Source organism: Aotus nancymaae, unplaced genomic scaffold, assembly GCF_030222135.1.
Source record: "Aotus nancymaae isolate 86718 unplaced genomic scaffold, 86718_ANA_hifiasm-v0.15.2.pri h1tg000059l, whole genome shotgun sequence".
NCBI classification, from domain to species: Eukaryota; Metazoa; Chordata; class Mammalia; order Primates; family Aotidae; genus Aotus; species Aotus nancymaae.
The window spans coordinates 74,057,544-74,078,667 of record NW_026988473.1 but is presented as its reverse complement, the minus strand read 5'-3'; positions in this window follow the sequence as shown (position 1 = coordinate 74,078,667).

Here is a 21,124-nt window from a genome sequence, read left to right as displayed (position 1 = left end):
AGATAGCTGGAAATGTAGAATTTTGGAAATCACTCTTGATTAAATAAATTAGTATTGTATTTTAAAAATATCCCAAGATAATTATAATGCATAGTAAGTTTCTGGGCACTGATTAAACTAAAACACAAAATTTTCAAATTTTCCAGTATTCAATTTATATGAATTTGGTAATGGTATTATTCAAAAATAACCCTTTGCCAGAAAACTGATGTCACAAGGGGAAAAGATTATTTTCTATTTTTAGTCAATATTTTTAACATTAATAAGCAGTTCATATCAATATTACTACATCCACTGTATAACATATGCAGTCCAACATTCTATTCCTGATTAGGAGACTAATATACCTAAAAATAATATATGCCTTGTCAAAATGCACAAAACCAGTCACTGACATGTTGAATTTTAACTAGTTATTTTAAAAATTATTATTTAATATACCCAGGAAGCCTATAAATTTAACATTACTACTAACTCCATTTTCATGATAAAGCCTAAAATGATAAGAAGTATGTGCAGTGGTGTATACCTGTAGTCTCAGCTACTCGTGTGGCTGAGGTGGGAGGATCACTTGAGCCCAGGAGTTTGTGGCAGTCTAGATAATGTAGCAAGACCTTATCTCTTAAAAAAGAGAAAAAAAAAGAGCATAAGGAATCTCCTTTAAATCATAAAGCAAGTAAATATAGCAGAGATTCACACGTCTCTGTTATTCAATACCATACTGTTAATCACATCATTCTACGATCACAACCATCCATGCCATATATTGCCAAAGATGTGAAATAGAGAGAAAGCATGGCAGATGCAAAAATGTCAGAGGAGGCTAATTTGAAAAAGAAAGCAAACTGGAATATAATATATGTTGATGCTGAGAAGGAGGAAGTCTTTATTTTATGGCCAAGTTACATATTTACAACTTCCTCAAAACAGTAGTGAATCACTTTAAACAGGAATGTAATATAAGTAGTTTTGTGCTGTAAACAGATTACTCTGGCAGCATTATGGAGAACATCTAGGAACAAGAAGTAGAATTTATGCAGAAAAACATGTTATTATTTTATTGCCAAGCTCTAGTCAAAGGTTAATGGCTACTTGGACTAGTGGGTTTAGCACTGAAAATACAGAGGTAAGCAACTGAATTTGAAGACTATTTGGAACTAAGGCAATAGAAATTGGAGATAGATTTTGGTGTTGAGTGAAGGTAAAAAGAAGTCTCAAATAACATTTTTAGGTCTTTGATTTGCTATTTGAATATAAGAGGGTATACGTCTCTGATGAAGATAAGAATTCATAAAAGAATAATAAATAAGAACTTCTGAGTTCAACATATGGATTGAAGTGCAGTTCAGCTGCTAAACTTCAGCAGATACTTGAAAATATAGGTCAGTGACTCAGAAGAGATTTTTGTGCTAAACACAGTAGATTGTGAGTTATTCGTGTATGGAATGAAAAGTATTGTGACCCTAAAATTGAGAGTTGAGTAATGCCAAAAATAAGAATTCTGCAACAGAGTTTTAGAAGTAGCAGACAGAGTGGGAAGAAAGCTATAAGGGCATGTTACCTTGAAGGCCAGTGGAAAAGTAACTCAAAAAGGTAGACCTGAGTAAGGTAAGTACAGAAATATGTTCCTTGGATTAAAAAATACAGCTATCATTGGTAATTGCACTGACAACTGTCTTAGTGAAACAAGAGAAAGAAATAAAGGGCATCCGTGTAGGAAGAGAGGAAGTCAAACTACCCATGTTTGTAGATAATATGATCTCTATCTAGATAGTCCCATAGCCTCAGCCCAAAAGCTCCTTAAGGTGACAAAGAACTTTAGTAAAATCCCAGGATACAAAATCAATGTACAAAAATTATTAGCATTCCTATACCCCAACAATGGTCGAGCTGAGAGCCAAATGCAGAATGCAATCTTATTCACCATTGCCACAGAGAATAAAATACCTAGAAATACACCTAACCAAGGAGGTAAAAGATTTTTATGAGGAGGACCACAAAACACTGCTGAAAGAAATTAAAGATGACATAAACAGATGCGAAAACATTCCATGCACATGGATAGGAAGGATCAATAGTAAAATCTCCATACTACCCAAAGCAATTTATGGATCAAATGCTATTTCTATCAAACTACCAATTACATTCTTCACAGAACTAGAACATTTTTAAAATTCATATTGAACAAAAGAGGAGCCCAAATAGTCAAGGAAATCCTAAGCCTAAAGAATAAAGCTAAAGACATCACACTACCTGATATCAAACTATACTATAGAGCTATAGTAACCAAAACAGCATAGTACTGGTACAAAAGCAGACACATAGACAAATGGAACAGAATTGAGAGCCCAGAAATAAGGCCACACACCTACAACTATCTGCTATTCAACAAAGCTGATGAAAATAAGGAAAAAATGATGCTGGGATAAATGGCTGGCCATATAGAGAAGATTGAAACTGGATTTCTTCTTTATACCCTATAAAAATTAACTGAAGATGGAGTAAAGACTTAAACGTAAAACTCAAAGCTGTAAAAACCCTGAAAGACATCCTAGGGAATCTCATTCTTGATATAGAAATGCACAAATGTTTCATAACAAAGATGCCAAAAGCAATTCCAAAAAAAAAAAAAAAAGTTGACATATGAGATCTAATTAAACTAAGGAACTTCTGCACAACAACAATAAATGAACATCAATAGGGTGAACAGACAAACTACAGAATGGAAGAAAACTTCTGTGAACTATGCATCTTACAAAGGTCTAGGACCCAGCATGTAAAAGAAACTTAAACAAATTTACAAGAAAAAAAAAAAACATAACGATCCCATTAAAAAGTGGGCAAGGGACCCAGACAGACACTTTTCAAAAGAAGACATACATGCAGCCAACAAGAATATGAAAAAACCTCAACATCATTGATCATTAGAGAAATGCAAATCAAAACCACAATGAGATACCATCTCATACTAGTTAGAATGGCCATTATTAAAAAGTAAAAAAACAATAGGTGCTGGTGAGGTTGCAGAGGAAATGAAATGCTTATACACTATTGGTCAGAGTGTAAATAGTTCAACCATTGTGGAAAACTCTGTGGCAATTCCAAAAAGACCTAAAAATATAACTACCAACTGACCTAGCAATCCCATTATTGGGTATTTATCCAAAAGAATAGAAATCATTTTGTCATAAAGATACATGCACACAAATGTTCAATGCAGCACTGTTTACAAGAGCCAAGACATGGAATACACCTAAATGTCCATCAATGGTAGACTGAATAAAGAAAATGTGGTACATATACATCACAGAATACTATGCAGCCATATAAAGAAGAATATAGATCTTGCTGAGAGGCCATTATCCTTAGCAAGCTATCACAGGAAAAGAAAATCAAATACCACCTGTTCTCATTTATAAGTGGTAGCCAAATGATAAGAGCAGGGTCACATTGAGGGCAATAAAAGACATCGGGGCCTATCAGAGGGTGGAGGCTGGGAGGAGAGAGAGGTTCAGGAAATATAATTAATGGGTACTAGGATTAATAGCTGTCTGGGTCACAAAATAATCTGTTCAACAAACTCCCCTGACACAAGTTTACCTATATAACAAACCTGTACATGTATCCTGAACTAAGAGTTTAAAAAAGTACATACTGACTCTAAAATGTGATTTAAAGGTATGATTTCATATGTCTGTGTGTTTTGTAGGAATATGTGTTCGTGGAGATAAAGTATATTGTGTAAACATATATTTGAATGGCATTTCAGAGGACTTTTAAATATAATGTCAACATAATGACTCTCCTTATACTACAGAATATAAACACCAGAATTGTGCCTATGCATAGTGGAAACTCAGCAAATATTCATTTAGTAGTTGAAGACATAAATGCATAATTTTCAGCTATGTGATATATTGGAATGCAGAGTGGCAAAGGTGATTAAAGAGCTCTTCTCTTTAATCAATCAGGAAAGTTGATCTAAAACTGGCAAGGCCACTAATATACTTTCCTGTTGGAAATAGGGAATGAAGAGTATTTATCTTTTAACATATGGTACAATATATTTTATTGTTTGCATATGGGATTCTACTGCAGGTAACAGAAACACAGTAAACTTCAAAAAAAAAAAAAAAAGGAAAGGGTCTTCATAATGACTTCTGAAATTTGAACAGACAAACTCACTCACGGATTTCCATTAATCCATTATATAAAACAATACCACAAAATTAACCTTGTGAGGTTTAAGAGAAAAAAAACACTATTCTTGTTTATTTACTTTTCTTATATCTCTGTAAGTATATCAGAAATATATCATTGTTCTCATTCAATAAAAAATAACATGGATTTCCTTATATCTGTAGCATTGCCAAAATCCTGAAAAGATGGTGATTATTACTCTATTGAGAGATGATCGATCAGTTTATTACTCCTAAGGCCTTTGGAAAGCTAACTTCTCAATTTCCTCTTCTTTTTATAACATATATGATCATTAGATTCCTTTTATAGTATTCTTTTATTTTCCTTCAATTTTTTTCATAATTGATGTATACCAGGTTATTTGTATGTGGACAAGGAGACCTTTGTTCCCCAGCTATCTTTTCCTCCAATCTGATTTAGCTAATGTTTGCAATATCACAGTTCATCATGATGGAAATAACTATAATGTGACAAATATTGAAACAAATTAAATGGAAAGGCAGTAGTTAGAAAGCAGAAGTAATCCTTTCTAGAGAATAGCTTCACAGTAATCAACTATGTGTGTGTGTGTTTGTGCATCTGTATACATGCCTCTTTTATCTCTTTCTCACTGAAAAAAACTTGATCTGACTACATTAATATGTATCCAAGTATTCTTTTTTAGAATCACTTTTTGACTTTACTTTAAAAATAGTAATAGAACTATATTAGGTAATAATAAATAGCCTTTTCTTAAAGATCTTTCTTAATAATTCTAATAAAAGCAGAAAGTTGACATTTGGGAGTAAATTTGGAATTAATTCTCAACCTACTGAGGCAATGTGCAATACCGGAAAGAGAATGTAAGAGAAGAGAGACTTGGGTTTCAGTGTTGGCTCCATTCACTAGGTTTATTTAATAGTTTCATAACTTTCAGAAAGTATTTTGTATGTGAACATGAGATTAAACCACTTGAAATATATATATTTCAATAAGTATATATATAAATTTAAATATGTATATTTAAAATCAGAGACATAGAGACTAAAATAGTGCATTTGGTATGTTTTACTTCTGAGATGAGGCAGTAAAAAAATAAAATCTAATTATGATCTCCAGTTTCTATTTTCCTAACACAGAGATGACAAACTTGATCAGCCTGAATGCTTGAGTGACCATGTGAATCAGAGTACTTGCCAAATGCTTGCCAGACATATAAAGTGAGCAAGAAATAAATATTTGTTACATTAAGTTACTGAGATTCTGAGTTGAATTTATTACGAATTAGTAATTACTACCTATAGTATTACATATCCTACAGAATAGGCTTGGTAAAAAATAAATCAAAATGGAAAAGATACATTAAATATATCATTAATTCTAAACTTATGAATGTTCTTGGTTCATCTCACTCCTTAATACCCAGTATTCTCAGTAGCTCATTCTTTTCCTATGTCAGCCAGTTTTGTACATTCCTATCTGGAAGACTTCTGTTGACTGCAGGAAACACAATAAGCATTATCAGTCTTTTTTTACTTTTTCCCTTGTTACTGATAAAATAAAGCTTTGTTATATTTAGCTTATGACTAAACAGTTTAGCCATAAGCTTTATATTGTCCTAAGAATTCAAATACATAATCCAATTATGCTTTTTCAACATAATATTTTTATATGTTTGCTCAAACTATGGAAAATACTACTGACAAAACTGAAGTTTTGCTATGATGTAAGCATTAATTAGCATATCTACAGTTTTGACAAAATGAACACTTTTCATACTATTCTTTAAATAACATTAGTAAACTAAAACATAGTCCAGTGGGTTAGTAATATCAAATAAAGACAAAATTTTTTACCAATAAAGTTTAGTAGACCTAAGAATTTTAAAATATTGTGAATTGTTGTTTTTTTTTTTAATGAAGGGTCCAGTACTACAAAAGCAAACATTAACTAAAATAATTGCTGAAAACTCACTGCACTATAAACAAAGAGTATTCTTCTTATTAAAATAATTTAAACATTAAAGACATCATTTAAATATGTGGAACTAAAGAGAGGTGCCATGGTTAACTTTCAGCTCAATCTAAAGGCAGGCAGATCACCTGAGGTCAGGAGTTCGAGAACAGCCTGGCCAACATGGCAAAACCCTATATCTAATAAAAATTAAAAAAAATTTAAAAAGCCAGGCATGGTGGTAGGGGCTTGTAATCCCAGTTACTCGGGAGGCTGAGGCAAGAGAATCACTTGTACCCAGGAGTTGGAGGTTGCAGTGAGCCGAGATCATGCCACTGCACCCCAGCCTGGGTGACAGAGTGGGACTCCGTCTCAAAAAAAAAAAAAATTCATTAGAATTGTAAAATATATCATGCAAGATATAAGCTAAATTTCTACAATGAAAAGGTAACCTCTTTTTATGACACAGCTTTAGCTAATTATAGTAATTGTTAATTCTCATAATTGGATGCAAATCATGCCTTACTTCAGGAAATAGGCTGCAAAGATACTGTCTTCGATTAAATGTCATTACAGATGTGTAACTTTTGAAAACTTTATGTTGAAGTAAAATGTAAATAATGACAACATGTTGTTGAATTAGTCAGGGTTCTCCAGAGACACAGAATCAACAGAATATGTCCAAAAAAAAAAAAAAAGAGAGAGAGAAAGAGAAATTCTCTTTATTTATTTCTTTTTTTTGAGACGGAGTTTTGCTCTTGTTACCCAGGCTGGAGTGCAATGGCGTGATCTCGGCTCACCGCAACCTCCGCCTCCTGGGTTCAGGCAATTCTCCTGCCTCAGCCTCCTGAGTAGCTGGGATTACAGGCACGCGCCACCATGCCCAGCTAATTTTTTGTATTTTTAGTAGAGACGGGGTTTCACCATGTTGACCAGGATGGTCTTGATCTCTTGACCTCGTGATCCTCCCGCCTCGGCCTCCCAAAGTGCTGGGATTGCAGGCGTGAGCCACCGTGCCCGGCCTCTCTTTATTTCTTATAGCAGTGAATCATAGAGGTTTCCTTATATACCTGTGTTACAAACCTGCAGGTCTGCACAGGTATCCCAGAACTTAAAGTAAAATTAAAAGAAAAAGAACCATATAAAACCTCATCTTTGCTTTCTACTAGTATCTAATCAGATAAAAAATACAAAGCAGTTCAGAAAGCAGGACTGATCAGATGTCTAGTCTTAGGGAATGTTTAACAAACTTTAGATTTAGGTTCTCTTTTTTGGAACAGAATTAATACTTTCATTTACTTTCTTTTAGGAAATCTTAATAAATATTTAACTGTAACTACTCTCTGCCACCAATTGTTTCTGTATTTCCTCAATTAATAATTCTGGAACATTCTGCAAGTAGACTTGGTTATGCATAATCTGATTATAAGAACACCATACTTGGAGGAGACAATAATGCTTCTTCCTTTGGCTCTCATTGCCGTAAGGAGCATATGCTATTAGGTTACAGGAGGAATGAGAGAATGTATGTTCTAGATTGCCCAGGATAGTATTCATGTATACTTGCTGTTATAATGTCCTTAAATATAAGGACATTAAAATGCAATATTTGTCTCAGGTTTTTTTAAATTTTTAATAAATTATTACCAACTTTTTATAAAAATAACCCAGGATTAGTTTGATAGACCACCCCACTTTGTATTTCCAGTGTCTTCCATGCTCTTGTCTAGCACCATGTTAGGCATTTATGCACATTTTTGTGCAAAGTTAAATCTAAAAGGCAGTCAGTGATATCATATTTCTGTTTTCTAGAGTATTTTGAAACCTAATGAAGTAAACACCCTGAAGGGCAGTATGCAAGAGTGCTTGCTGATAAAACTAAGTCATTTGGAAATGAGTGGCTAGAGTCAGTTAAACCCTTTCAGTTTTGAATGGTAGTGAGAGAGGATGTGATGTTCCTCTAACTGCCATTTACTTGATTCTGAGCTAATTTAGCTGTGGACTTTGATCTGACCTGAAAGATGCAAAAAGAATTCAGTTGAATTTCAGTCCATAGAAATCAAGGACAAAAGCAGAATAAAATAGGTTAATTGTATGCAAAATATTTACAGAAAACAAAGGTTGAACATTCCTGTGATAGTGTATTAAGTAGTCTAAACATTCTTGCCACACAGTTTTTTCCATTTTGGTAGGGTGACTTTACATCTAAAATCATTTATTTTCTTGTTAGATTACACTAAATTCAATTTTGCAAGATTGATGAAAAAATGTAAGTACAAATTAACTTAAAAATAAATACTGACTTCATATTTTTTAAACAAGTTGCAGTCGATCATTTAATTGGCATAATATATTTTTTTCAACTTTTATACACACGTGAGCACTGCTATTTATAAAAATAACTGTTTTGTGGGCTAATTTTGCTCTTTCTTATTCCAAGATTTTTGTGCATGTACTAAAATGACATAATAGCTGGTTATTCATCGTTTTCATTAAAAGAAATTTTCATATGATTACATGGTAATTATTTTATATCAGTGCCATTAAGTACTTAGAATAAAATATGTTATTTCCAATAATTAATCATTTTTATATCACATTTGTGGACTCAGATAAAGCTGTTGGAAGTCTTATCTGTTTAAGATAAAACAACCAATATTATTTTAAACGTAAATTCACTTAAAGTGTAATATTAGTTATAAAATTATGTGTTATTTTGGTAAAGATATAGATATAAATTTTGATGTAGCACAGCATCATTGTAAAAATAATGTTCTCATCAAATTAAGAAATTTGTGAAGTAAAAATTACAAAGTACTCATATTTTGTTGCAACAATCATACAACTCAAAATTTTATCTAAAGAATTTTAAATATTCCAGAAATTAAAATAGGGGCCACAGTTGTCAAAGTTAAAAAATTATCATATATGCACAGAGTTAATGTAATTAAAGTACAATTTTTGTGAGTTTACTAATGCCTATTAGAAATGTGCTGCAGCACGACCGTCCATGTTTTCTCTCTGTTGCTAGTCCATTAAATTTTAGAAATATTGAGACTTTGGAAACTACACTTAAAATCAGTATTAGTATCTTTGAATCACTTTTTTTTTTTTTTTTTTGAGACGGAGTTTCGCTCTTGTTACCCAGGCTGGAGTGCAATGGTGCGATCTCGGCTCACTGCAACCTCCGCCTCCCGGGTTCAGGCAATTCTCCTGCCTCAGCCTCCTGAGTAGCTGGGATTACAGGCACGCGCCACTATGCCCAGCTAATTTTTCTGTATTTTTAGTAGAGACAGGGTTTCACCATGTTGACCAGGATGGTCTCTATCTCTTGACCTCATGAACCACCCGCCTTGGCCTCCCAAAGTGCTGAATCGCTTTTTTTTTATAAATTAATAAACTTTATTTTTCTAGAGCCCTTTTAGGTTGAAAATGGAAAGTACAGAGTTCCCATAAATCCTCTGCCTCGACTGTCTCCACACATGCTCAACCTCCCCAAATATGAACATCCTACACCAAATTGTTGTGTGGGTTACTGTCAGTAAATGTATATTGACACACCATTTTAACCCAAAGTCCATAGTTTACATTAGAGTTCATTTTTAGTGTTATATATTTACAGGTTTCAACAGATGTTTGATGACAAGTATCTACTATTACATTATAATATCACAGAAAATAGTTTCATTGTTGTGTCTGTGCTCTGCCTGTTTATCTCTCACTCCTCCCTAAACCCTGGAAGCCACTCATCTTTTTACTGTCTCCATTGTTTTTCCTTTGCTAGAATGTCATATAGTTGGAATGGTATAGTATGTAGCCTTTTCAGACTGGCATCCTTCAGGGTAATGTGCATTTAAATTGCCTCTGTGTCTTCTCATGGCCTGATAGCTCATTTGGTTTTTGTACTGAATATGTCACAATGTCTGCAGATATCAGGTTTATTTATTCATTCGCCTACTAAAGGGCATTTTGGTTGCTTTCAAGTTTCAGCAATTGTGAATAAATCTGCCATAAATGTTATGTGTGGATTTTTGTATGGACATACATTTTTAATCCCTTTGGCTATATATCAAAGAGCTTGATTGGATTCTGTGGTAAGAGAATGTTTGTTTTTTAAGAAACTACCAAATTTTCTTCAAAAGTGTATATATAATTTTTCATTCTCACCAGGAATAAATCCAGAACACTGACATCACACCCCAGCATGTGATGTCAGTGTTCGGGATTTTGGCCATTCTAATAATTGCATAGAAGCATCTCATTGTTTTAATTTGCAATTCCCTCATGCTATACGTTTTTTAATATCTTTTTATACGCTTACTTGACATCTGTATATCTTCTTTGGGAAAGTGTCTTTTTGGATCTTTTGCCCACCTTTTAATCAGGCTGTTCATTGTTTATTGTTGAATTGTTCTGAGACTTTTGTATATTTTGAGTAACAGCTTTTTTTCAGAAATGTCTTTTAATGAATGTTTTCTCCCAATCTGTGGCTTACCTTTTAGTTTTATTGTCATTATTTTTCACAGAAAGAAGTCTTTAGTTTTAATAAAATTCAGTTTATCAATTGTTTTCTTCATAGATTGTGTCTTTCATATTGGATCTAAAAAGTCATCCAAATAATGAAGGCCATCTAGGTTTTCATTTATGTTATTTCCTAGGAGTTTTATAGTTTTGCATTTTACATTTAGGTCTATGATCCATTTTGAGTTACCTACATTTTTTAAGAAAGGTGCAAGGTCTGTAGTTAGATTTATTTTTGGCATGTGAATTTCCAGGTGTTCTATCACCATTTGTTATAAAGATCATCTTTGTGTCATTGCATTGCCTTTGTTCCTTTATCAAAGATCAGTTTACTCTTTTTATGTGGGTCTATTTCTGAGCTTTCTATTCTGTTCCATTAATATGTAGGTATATTGTTTCACCAACATCACACTGTCTTGATCACTGTATCTTTATAGTAGGTCAAAAAGTTGAGTAGTCCATCTTCTAATTTTGTTTTCATTCAAAATTGAGTTGCCTATTCTTGGTCTTTTGCTAGAATTTCTTTTAAAAATAGCCTCTAAATATAGTTGCCCCATATTCAAAATGAGTTAAATGTGTTAAATAAAAGTATCTAACAAATGCTATCACAGAAAACATTAACTTGCAACAGAAAAAATTTTAAATAACTTGAGCTCAAATAGTGTAAAAAATTTAATTTTGAATCTAATGTTTTAGTTTGGAATATTTCAACTTGTGAAAAATATTTAAATACATTCTTAATTTTATATCGATAGATGTGTATTCTGTGCCAGAATAAGATGAAAGTAAAAAGAAATCCATAAACTCAAATGACATAAAAATTCCAAAAGCATTATAAGTAGACAAGAGAATGGTACTTTGATGAAAACAAAAAGCAGAGACTATGAAGATATTTGAACTAAAATATCAACTATCTATTCATTTCAATATGAAATAAATTTAATTAAAATATATTTGAATAGAAACATTTTCTATGAGCTACCATATAACTTGACATGTGTTTTTTCAGTTAAAAACAACATGGTTTATAGCAAAGAGTCTAAAAGATTTTTAAAAAATAACATTGAAGAAGACTGTAGACATTTTAGAATTCACTAAACAACATAGATCTCTTTCTTTTTTAGTTTATTTATCATTCCAAGTTTTTAAGAATTTAAAAGAAAAAAAGAAAAACAATATTCTCTGTTAGTTCTTGTATTAGTCAGGGTTCTCTACAGGGACATGACTAAAAGAACAGATGTATATATGAAAGGGAGTTACTTATTTTCTGAGATGAAGTTTCGTTACTGTTGTATAGGCTAGAGTGCAATGGTTCAATCTCAGCTCACAGCAACCTCCACCTCTCAGGTTCAAGTAATTCTCCTGCCTCAGCCTCCCAAGTAGCTGGTATTGCAGGCATGCACCAACATGTCCAGCTAATTTTGTATTTTTAGTAGAGACGGGGTTTCTCCATGTTGGTCAGACTAGTCTCGAACTCTTAATCTCAGCTGATTTGCCCGCTTTAGCCTCCCAAAGAGCTGAGATTACAGGTGTGAGCCACTGCACCCAGCTGACAGGGAGTTTTTTAAGGTGTATTGACTACATGATCACAAAGTGAAGTCCCACAATAGGCAGTCTGCAAGCTGAGGAGTCAGGAAGCCAGTCCCAGTCTCAAAACCTCAAAAATTGGGAAGCCAACGATGCAGGCTTCGGTCTGTGGAGGAAGGCCCAAGAGCCTCTGGCAAACCACTGGTGTCAGTCTAAGAGTCCAGAAGCTGAACAACTTGGAGTCCCATGTTCGAGGGCAGAAAGCACCCAGCATGGGAGACAGATGAAGACTCAGCCAGTCTACATCTATCTACAGCCTTCTACAGTCCTCTGCCTGCTTTTATCCTAGCCATGCTGGCAGCTGATTAGATGGCACCCACTCAGACCAAGGGTAGGTCTGCCTCTCCCAGTCCACTGACTCAAATGTTAATCTCCTTTGACAACCCCCTCACAGACACATCCAGAATAATACTTTGCATCTTTCAGTCCAATCAAGCTAACAATATTAACCATCACAGTTCTACATATTTATGTTCCAAAGCTCAGTGAAATAAGTCAATTGCCTTGTTCTTTGGTTCTCAAATACTAGTCAGAGAGTTGCAATTTTCTCTTCATTACCCAGTTCTACTGAGAAGAAAAAGGCATATAATGAGCAAAACGGCTAGTGATTAGAGCAGTGAACTGTTAAAGGAAAGAAACTGCTTTAGGTTATTCTCTTTCCCTTTAGTTAAGGTAAATTACTTATGGGGGCCCAGCACAGTGACTCATGCCTGCAGTCCCAGAACTTTGGGAGGCCGAGGTGGGTGGATCCCGGAATTAAGAGATCGAGACCATCCTGGCCAACATGGTGAAACCCTGTCCCTACTAAAAATACAAAAAAAATTAGATGGGCATGGTGGGGCATGCCTGTAGTTCCAGCTATTCGAGAGGCTGAGGCAGGAGAATCACTTGAACCCAGGAGGCAGAGGTTGCAGTGAACCGAGAACATGCCACTGCACTCTAGCCTGGCGACAGAGCGAGGCTCTGTTTCCAAAAAAAAAAAATCACGAATGGGTACCTAACCATACTACTTCAAACATAAGGAAAAGGAGTCCTAGGCCACCAAAAGTGGTTCCCTAAGGCACATCTACTAGAGAGGCATGCCTATGTTTTGGATGCTCTTATCACTGCTGTCTTCTGTATTGGATTAATTGCCATATATAACAACCTTTGGATTTGATTAGACTCATATGGATGTTTTTCCTCTTGGACCTTGTGCTTCATGGGAGTCAACACAGTATCTTTCTTCTTGGCCATGCCAAGCCACTAGTATAATAATATCTGTGCTCTCTTAGATCCATTTCCCAAAGTTTCTTACCTTTTCATGATACCCAGGAATATTAAACTGAATTGAAAAACCAAGCGTTTTCTTGAGCAAAATTCCATGATCTTATTTTCCTCTTTTTAAGTTAACCTCACGTGTTGGGTTTCCACATGGTGACATAGAAGCAAGCTGGCTTCCCTATGTCTCATGATTTCTGCACTGGAAAAAGTAAAATCAAGGTGGGCAACCAGCTTTCCCACATTTTGGGTCTCTTGGCAGAGGACCTATCCCTACCTCAAACAACAGGAAGCATTGGGAGTAGCTTAAGTGAGAAATATCCGTGAGAATAGCTAGAAACAAAGGGGGAGGTGGGACTACCATCCCCAGCCCTGGAAACTCTGCTATGTAACTCAGCCAAAGGAGAGTACCAAACTAGAATGGCTATTAAAAGGTACAGAAAATACCTCAAAAAACAAAACAGATCTAAGAACAATTAGTGATCAAAGTACAGTTGAACAAGAGGAAGGGAAAGAAAGCTTATTCAAAGAAATAACAGAAACTTTTGTAAAACGTGAGAAAAAGATAAATATTCAGGCATAGAGAAGTCAGAGAATACTAAAGAGTTTGACCCAAATGAGACTACTAAGACACATAATAATGAAACCCCAAAGTTCAAGGACAAAGAGAGGATTCTAAAAGCAGCTAGAGAAAAGAAACAAATAACATACAAAGGAAGTCCAATTTATCAAGCAACAGACTTCTTAACGAAAACCAAACAGAGCAGGAGGGATTGGGATGACATTTTCAACATGCTGAGAATAATAAAAATTAAACTGCCATCCAAGGACAACGTATCTAACCAAGATATACATCAAATATGAAACACAGATGAAGCTTTTTCTCAGATAAACAAAGGTCAGAGAATTTATCATCCCCAGAATTATCTTACAAGAATTGCCTAAGTGAGTTCTTCAACCTAAAAAAAGATGAAAAAAGCCAAAACACTAAAGTGGAAAAACAAAACATTTTTCAAGGTAGAAAACCCAACTGCTGACAATAAGTACACAGACAAACCAGCATATTAACATACTGTAACTGTGATGGCAATCCATCTGTAAGACAAGTATAAAACCCAAAGGAAAAATATATTAAAAACAATAATAGCTACATCAACTTGTTAAGAGATGGGAAATAGAAAAATACGTAAATTGAGACAACTTAAAGTCAAAACGTTGGGATTATGGATTTAAAGGATAAAATTTTATTCATCTATTTCATTTTTTTGATTCTTTCTATTTTTTACTTTGTGATCTTGTGTAAGATGAGTTGTCATTACTTTAAAATAATTTTGTATATCTTTAAGATTTTTTTGTGAGTCTCATGGTAACTGGAATTTAAAAACCTGTAAGAGATTCACTAAAAATAAAGGCAATGAATTAAAATATATTACTGGAGAAAATCACATAATCACAAAAGAAGACAGGAAGGAAGGAAGAAATAAAAAGAGAAGTTACAAAACAACTAGAAAACAAGCAACAAAATGGCTGAAATGAGTCCTTATGTATCAGTAGTAACACAGACTTTAAATAATTATCCTGTTAAAAAACATAGCATGGCTCAATGGATAAAGAAACAAGATGAAATTATATGCTGCCTACAAGAAACTCACTTTACCTAAAAGGCCCACATAGAGGAAAATGGAAGGGTGTAAGAAGATATGTTATGTAACTAGAAACCAAAAATTAGTAAGATTAGATATGCTTACGTCAAATAAAGCAGACTACAAATCAAGGAAAGTGAAAAGAGATAAAGAAACTCATTACGTGATGATAAAGGGGTGAATTCAGCTAGAGGTGATAAAAGCTGTAAATATCTATGTACCCAACACTGGCGCTCCCAAGTATATAAAAAAATTAATAGATATAAACTAATAGATGAACTGCAACACAATCATAGCAGTAGACTACACTCCACTCTCACTAATGGACAAATCATCCAGAAAGAAAATCAGCAAAAAACATAGAAGTTAAATCCCACACTAGAAAACAAATAGGTCTGACATTACAGAATATTTTACCCTTTGGATTCAGAATACACATTATTTTCCTCAGAAAATACACAAACACATGGAAATTAAATAATATGCTCCTGAATAGCCAGTGGGTTAATGGAAAAAATTAAGTAATAAATTAAGAATTTTCTTGAAACAAATTGTATGAGTCCATTCTCATACTGCTATTAAGAAAACCATCAAAATTTGATGATATATAAAGAAAAGAGGTTTAATTACTCACAGTTCCACAAGACTAGGGAGGCCTTAGAAAACTTACAATCATGGCAGAAGGCAGAGCAGGCACACCTTACATAGCAAGACATAAGAGAGAGAAATGTGTGTTCGGGAAAAACTACCGTTTATAACAATGAGATCTCATGATAATTCACTCACTATCATGAAAACAATGGCATGGAGGAAACCAGTCCCATTGTCCAATAACTTCCCTCCCTCAACATGTGAGAATTATAATTCAAGATGAGATTTGGCTCAAGACCCAGAGCCAAACCATATCACAAATGAAAATGGAAATATCCAAAAATCTATGAGATATAGCAAAAACAATACTAAGAGGATTATAACCATAAACACCCCATATCAAAAACGTAGAAAGTTGTTTTAAATAAACAACATAATGGCTCACCTCAAGAAACTAGGAAATCAAGATCAAATGAAATACAAAATTATTGAAGAAAAATAATAATATATACCAGAGCAAAAATCAATAAAATTGAGACTAAAAGCAAATACAGAAGGTCAATGAAATTAATAATTGGTTATTTGAAAAGATAAGAAAATTATCTACAAACCTGGAGCTAGATTAACAAATTATAAAAGAGAAGACCCCAAATAAAATCAGAAATGAAAAGGAGATATAACTAGGATCACAGAAATACAAAAAATCTTTGACAACTATTACAACAACTATATGTCAGCATATACTGCAAACTGGAAAACCTGGAAGATACTGATAAATTCCTGAACACATATAACCCATCAAGATTGAACCATGAAAAAATAGAAATGTCAACAAACTAATAAGAAATAGGATTGAAGAAATCATCAAAGAAAAGGCCAGTATCTGATGTGTTCATTGTTGAATTCTACCAGATGTTTAAAGAAAAACAAATACTAATTCTACTCAAACTCTTCAAAAAGGTTGAAGAGGAGGGAATACCTACAAAATTATTCTATGATGCCAGAATTACTGTTATACAAAAACCAGACAAGGACACACACACACACACAAAGAAAAGTAGAAATTAATGATCATAAATAAAAGGTACTCAACAAAAACATAGAAAATAAAATTCAACAACAAATTACAAAGACATTCACCATAGTCAAGTGGGATTCATCCCAGGGATGCAGGACAGTTCAACTTATGCAAATCAGTAAACATATGTCACATTAACAGAAATAAGAAGAAAAACCATATGATCATTTCAACAGATGTTTAAAAGACATTCAGTATAATTCAACATCCCTTTATGATGAAAATCCTCATTAAACTGTATATGACAAACCCACATCTAACATCATACTGAACAGTGAAAAATGGAAAGAAAGCTTTTTCTCTAAGATCTGGAAAAACACAAGCATGTCCACTTTCACCACTTGTTTTTTTCCACATAATGCTGGAAGTCCTGGTCAGAGCAACTAAACCAAAGAAAGAAAGAATGGGCATTCAGATGGGAAAGAAATAAGTCAAATTAGTCTTGTTCATAGACATCAGCTTATATTTAGGAAAAGCTAGAGAACACTACCCAAAACCTGTTACAACTGATTTCAGTAAAGTTGCAGGATACAAAATCAACATAAGAAAAATCACTAGCACCTATATATTTCAGCAGCAAACAATATGAACTAGAAATTTAAAAAGTGATCCCATTTACAATATTTACCAAGAAAAAAAATAAGAATCTAGGAATTAATTTAGCCAGAGGAGTGAAAGACGTATACAAAGAAAAACTATGCAACACTAGTGAAAGAATTAAACAGGACACGAAAAATGAAAACAATACTCTATGCTGATAGATTGGAAAAATTACTATTGTTAATTATTATGGCAATACAAATCAAAACAATTTACAGATTCCGTGAAATTACTATGACAATACTAGTAACATCCTTCAAAGAAATAGAAAAAAGTTCTAAAATTTGTGTGTCACAAAAGATCCTGAATAATGAAAGTTATTCTGAGCAAAAAGAACAAGGCTGAAGTCACTACACCTACCTAGTTTCAAAATATAGTAACAGCTATAGTGATCAAATCAGCATGGTACTGACGTAGAAACAGACACATAGACCAAGGAACAGAATAGAGAACTATGATATGCATTCACACATGTGTAGCCAACTCATCTTCAACAAAGGAGCCAAGAACATACAACAGAGAAAGGATGGTTTCTCAAATGAATAGTGCTGGGAATGCTGGATAACTATATGCTGAAGAATGAAAGTAGATTCCTATCTCTCTTCATATACCAAAATCAAATCAAAATGGATTAACCACTTGAATGTGTGCCCTGGAACTGTGAAACTACTAGAAGAAAATGTCGTGTATACGCTCCAGAGCACTGGTGTAGGCAAGTATTTTCTGTATAAGACCTCAAAAGCACAGGAAACTAAAACTAAATAGTTAAATGGGATTGTATCATGCTTAAAAGTTTCTGCACAGCAAAGAAGACAATCAATGAAGTGAAGAGACAAGACACAGAATGAGAAAAAATATTAATATTTACAAACTATTCATCTGACAAAGAGTTAAAAGCCAGAAAATATAAGGAGCTCAAACAACTTAATAGCAAAATAATAATAACAATAATCTGATTTAAAATGTGCAAAATATCTCAGAAGACATTTCTCAAAAAAAAAGACATACAGTAGCAAACAAGTATATGAAAAAGTGTCCAACATCACTAACCATCAGAAAAATCCAAATCAAAACCACAGTGAAATATTATCTCATCCCAGTTAAAAGGGATTTTATTAAAAAGACAACTAAAACAGTTGCTAATGAGGATGTGGAGAAATGGAAACCCTGGTGCACTGTTGTTGGAAATGTAAATTATAATAGCCACTATAGAAAACTTTATGAAGTTTCCTCAAGAAACTAAAAATTGAATTACCACATGATCCAGCAATTCTACTAATGGGTATATACCCAAAAGAAAGTAAATCAGTACATTAAAGAGATTTCTGCACTCTGTTACTTGCAGCATTATTCACAGTAGCCAAAATATGAAATACACCTAAGTGCCTATTGATGAATGAATAAAGAAAATGTGCAAAATATTCCATATACACAATAGAATATTATTTCGCCATAAAAAGAATGATATCCTGTCATTTGCAGTAACATGGATGGTACTGGAGGTTAATATTGTAAGTGAAATAAGCCAAGCACAGAATGACAAATATCATATGTTCTCAGTCATATGTGGGGGTTAAAAAGTTGAATCTTGTGAAGATAGAGAGTAGATTGGTGATTATCAGAGGCCATGAAGGATAGGGGAATGGGGATGTAGAGAAGACAAATACTTAAGGTAAGAGATATTCCAATTATACTGGATTGATTCTTACATATTATATGAATGAATATATTGCATTATCACATATAGCCCATAAATATGTACATCTATTATGTGTCAATAGAAAAAAATAAATTAAAAAAAGTTACTCTGAACTTGTACTTGTACCCCGGAACTTAAAACACAAGTTAAAATTTTAAAAAGTTACTCTCGTTTATCTTCTCATGAAAAAGGACATGATCATTTAATCTTACAAGAAGGTTTAACTGATATTGCCCTGTCATATTAGTTCTGAAAAAAAAAAAAAAAAAAAAGTCTTTTGAGAAAGTAGTGTCCCAATCCATAAATGAATCTCTTGTAGGTGAATTTCATCATTATTTTAATAACAGGTATTATTTATGGCATTATTATATTCAAGACTTTGTGTAATACAACAGGACACACAGATATACAGGAATAACTCTAATTTCAATGAGCTTATCCTCACAGGAAATATATTTACATAAATAATTCATATATACATATATAATATAAAATCCTTAGAACCTAATCTATATATATACATATGATCATATAAAAATATATTATGTGAAAAATATTTTAAAATCTAGAATACTTTATCTGAAATACTGGTGGAATTGGCCAGTTAAGCCTTTCGAAAAACTTGAGAATTCTGCATGCTAAATCCAGAAGAGAAGAAGAAAGGTAGTAAACAGGAAATGAATTCAGAAATTCAACAATCCAGCAGACTATATATGAAAGATAATAAGCAGGATCATTGTTCTGCATAGCTTTGGAGCACCAGTGTCTAAAAGTTATGTCGCAGAACCTGAAGGATCTAGCTTTGTTATCAGAGGTTGGGAGGGTGGGAAGGATGTGTTTGTTGGAGAGGGGATGAAGGTGGGAGGTGGGGGGACTAAGGTAGGTAGGATAATAAGTACAAACATACAGTTAGATAAAACAAATAAGTTCTAATGTTTCATAGCAGAGTTTATGACTATAGTTAACAGCAGTGTATTGTATTTTTCTTTTTTTTTCTGAGATGGAGTCACTCTGTCACCCAGGCTGGAGTGCAGTGGTGGGACCTTGGCTCACTGCAACCACCGCCTCCCAGGTCAGGAGGTTCTCCTGCCTCAGCCTCACTCAGTAGCTAGGATTACAGCCACGTGCCATCAAGCCTGGCTAACTTTTTTGTATTTTTAGTAGAGACAGGGTTTCATCATATTGGTCAGGCTGGTCTCAAACTCCTGACCTCATGATCCACCCACCTTGGCCTCCCAAAGTGCTGGGATTATAGGCCTGAGCCGCCGTGCCCAGCCTGTACATTTCAAAATAGTTAGAAGCGAAGATTTGCAATGCTCCCAGCACATAGAAATGATAAATTCTTGAGGTGATGAGTATCCTAAATACACTGACTTTATTATGACACATTCTATGCATGCAACAAACTATCACATGTATCCCAATACAAATATTATGCACCAATAAAAAATGTCATAGTCTTTGAATATACACAATTTTAGGGAAATATTTATATACCAGGAAAATGTGACTGTATTAATAGGAAGATAAAAATAAAGGTGATGAAGATGAAAAAAGATTAGTCTGGCTTAAAGGGTAAATTTCAATGGGGGCAAAAAGCAGTTGAGGAGGGGAAACGGCAGTAGAATTGTAAAGGTTTAAATCTTGGAATCTAGAATCAGTAAGATCTGTTTAGATAAAGAATAGTGTTTATCAGCTACATACAAGCTATTTAATTTCTCCTAGACTTAGTGTCCTCATAGTAAAAAAGGTGTAAATAATAATATTTATGTTTAAATTAGATAAAATACTCACAAAGTTATAGGCACCATGCCAGGCACACACCAACTGTTTAATAAATGCTAGTGTTATTTTAGAGGAGAGAATAGTATGAAATGGGGACAATATGTAAAACTAACCACCACCATAAAAAACTGGCTTATCTGTGACCTGAAAAGATCTCATCTAACTTACCTTTATGAGAGTAATAACTTTCAATTAATAAAATATTTGAAAAATGAGCACAGTGATTCT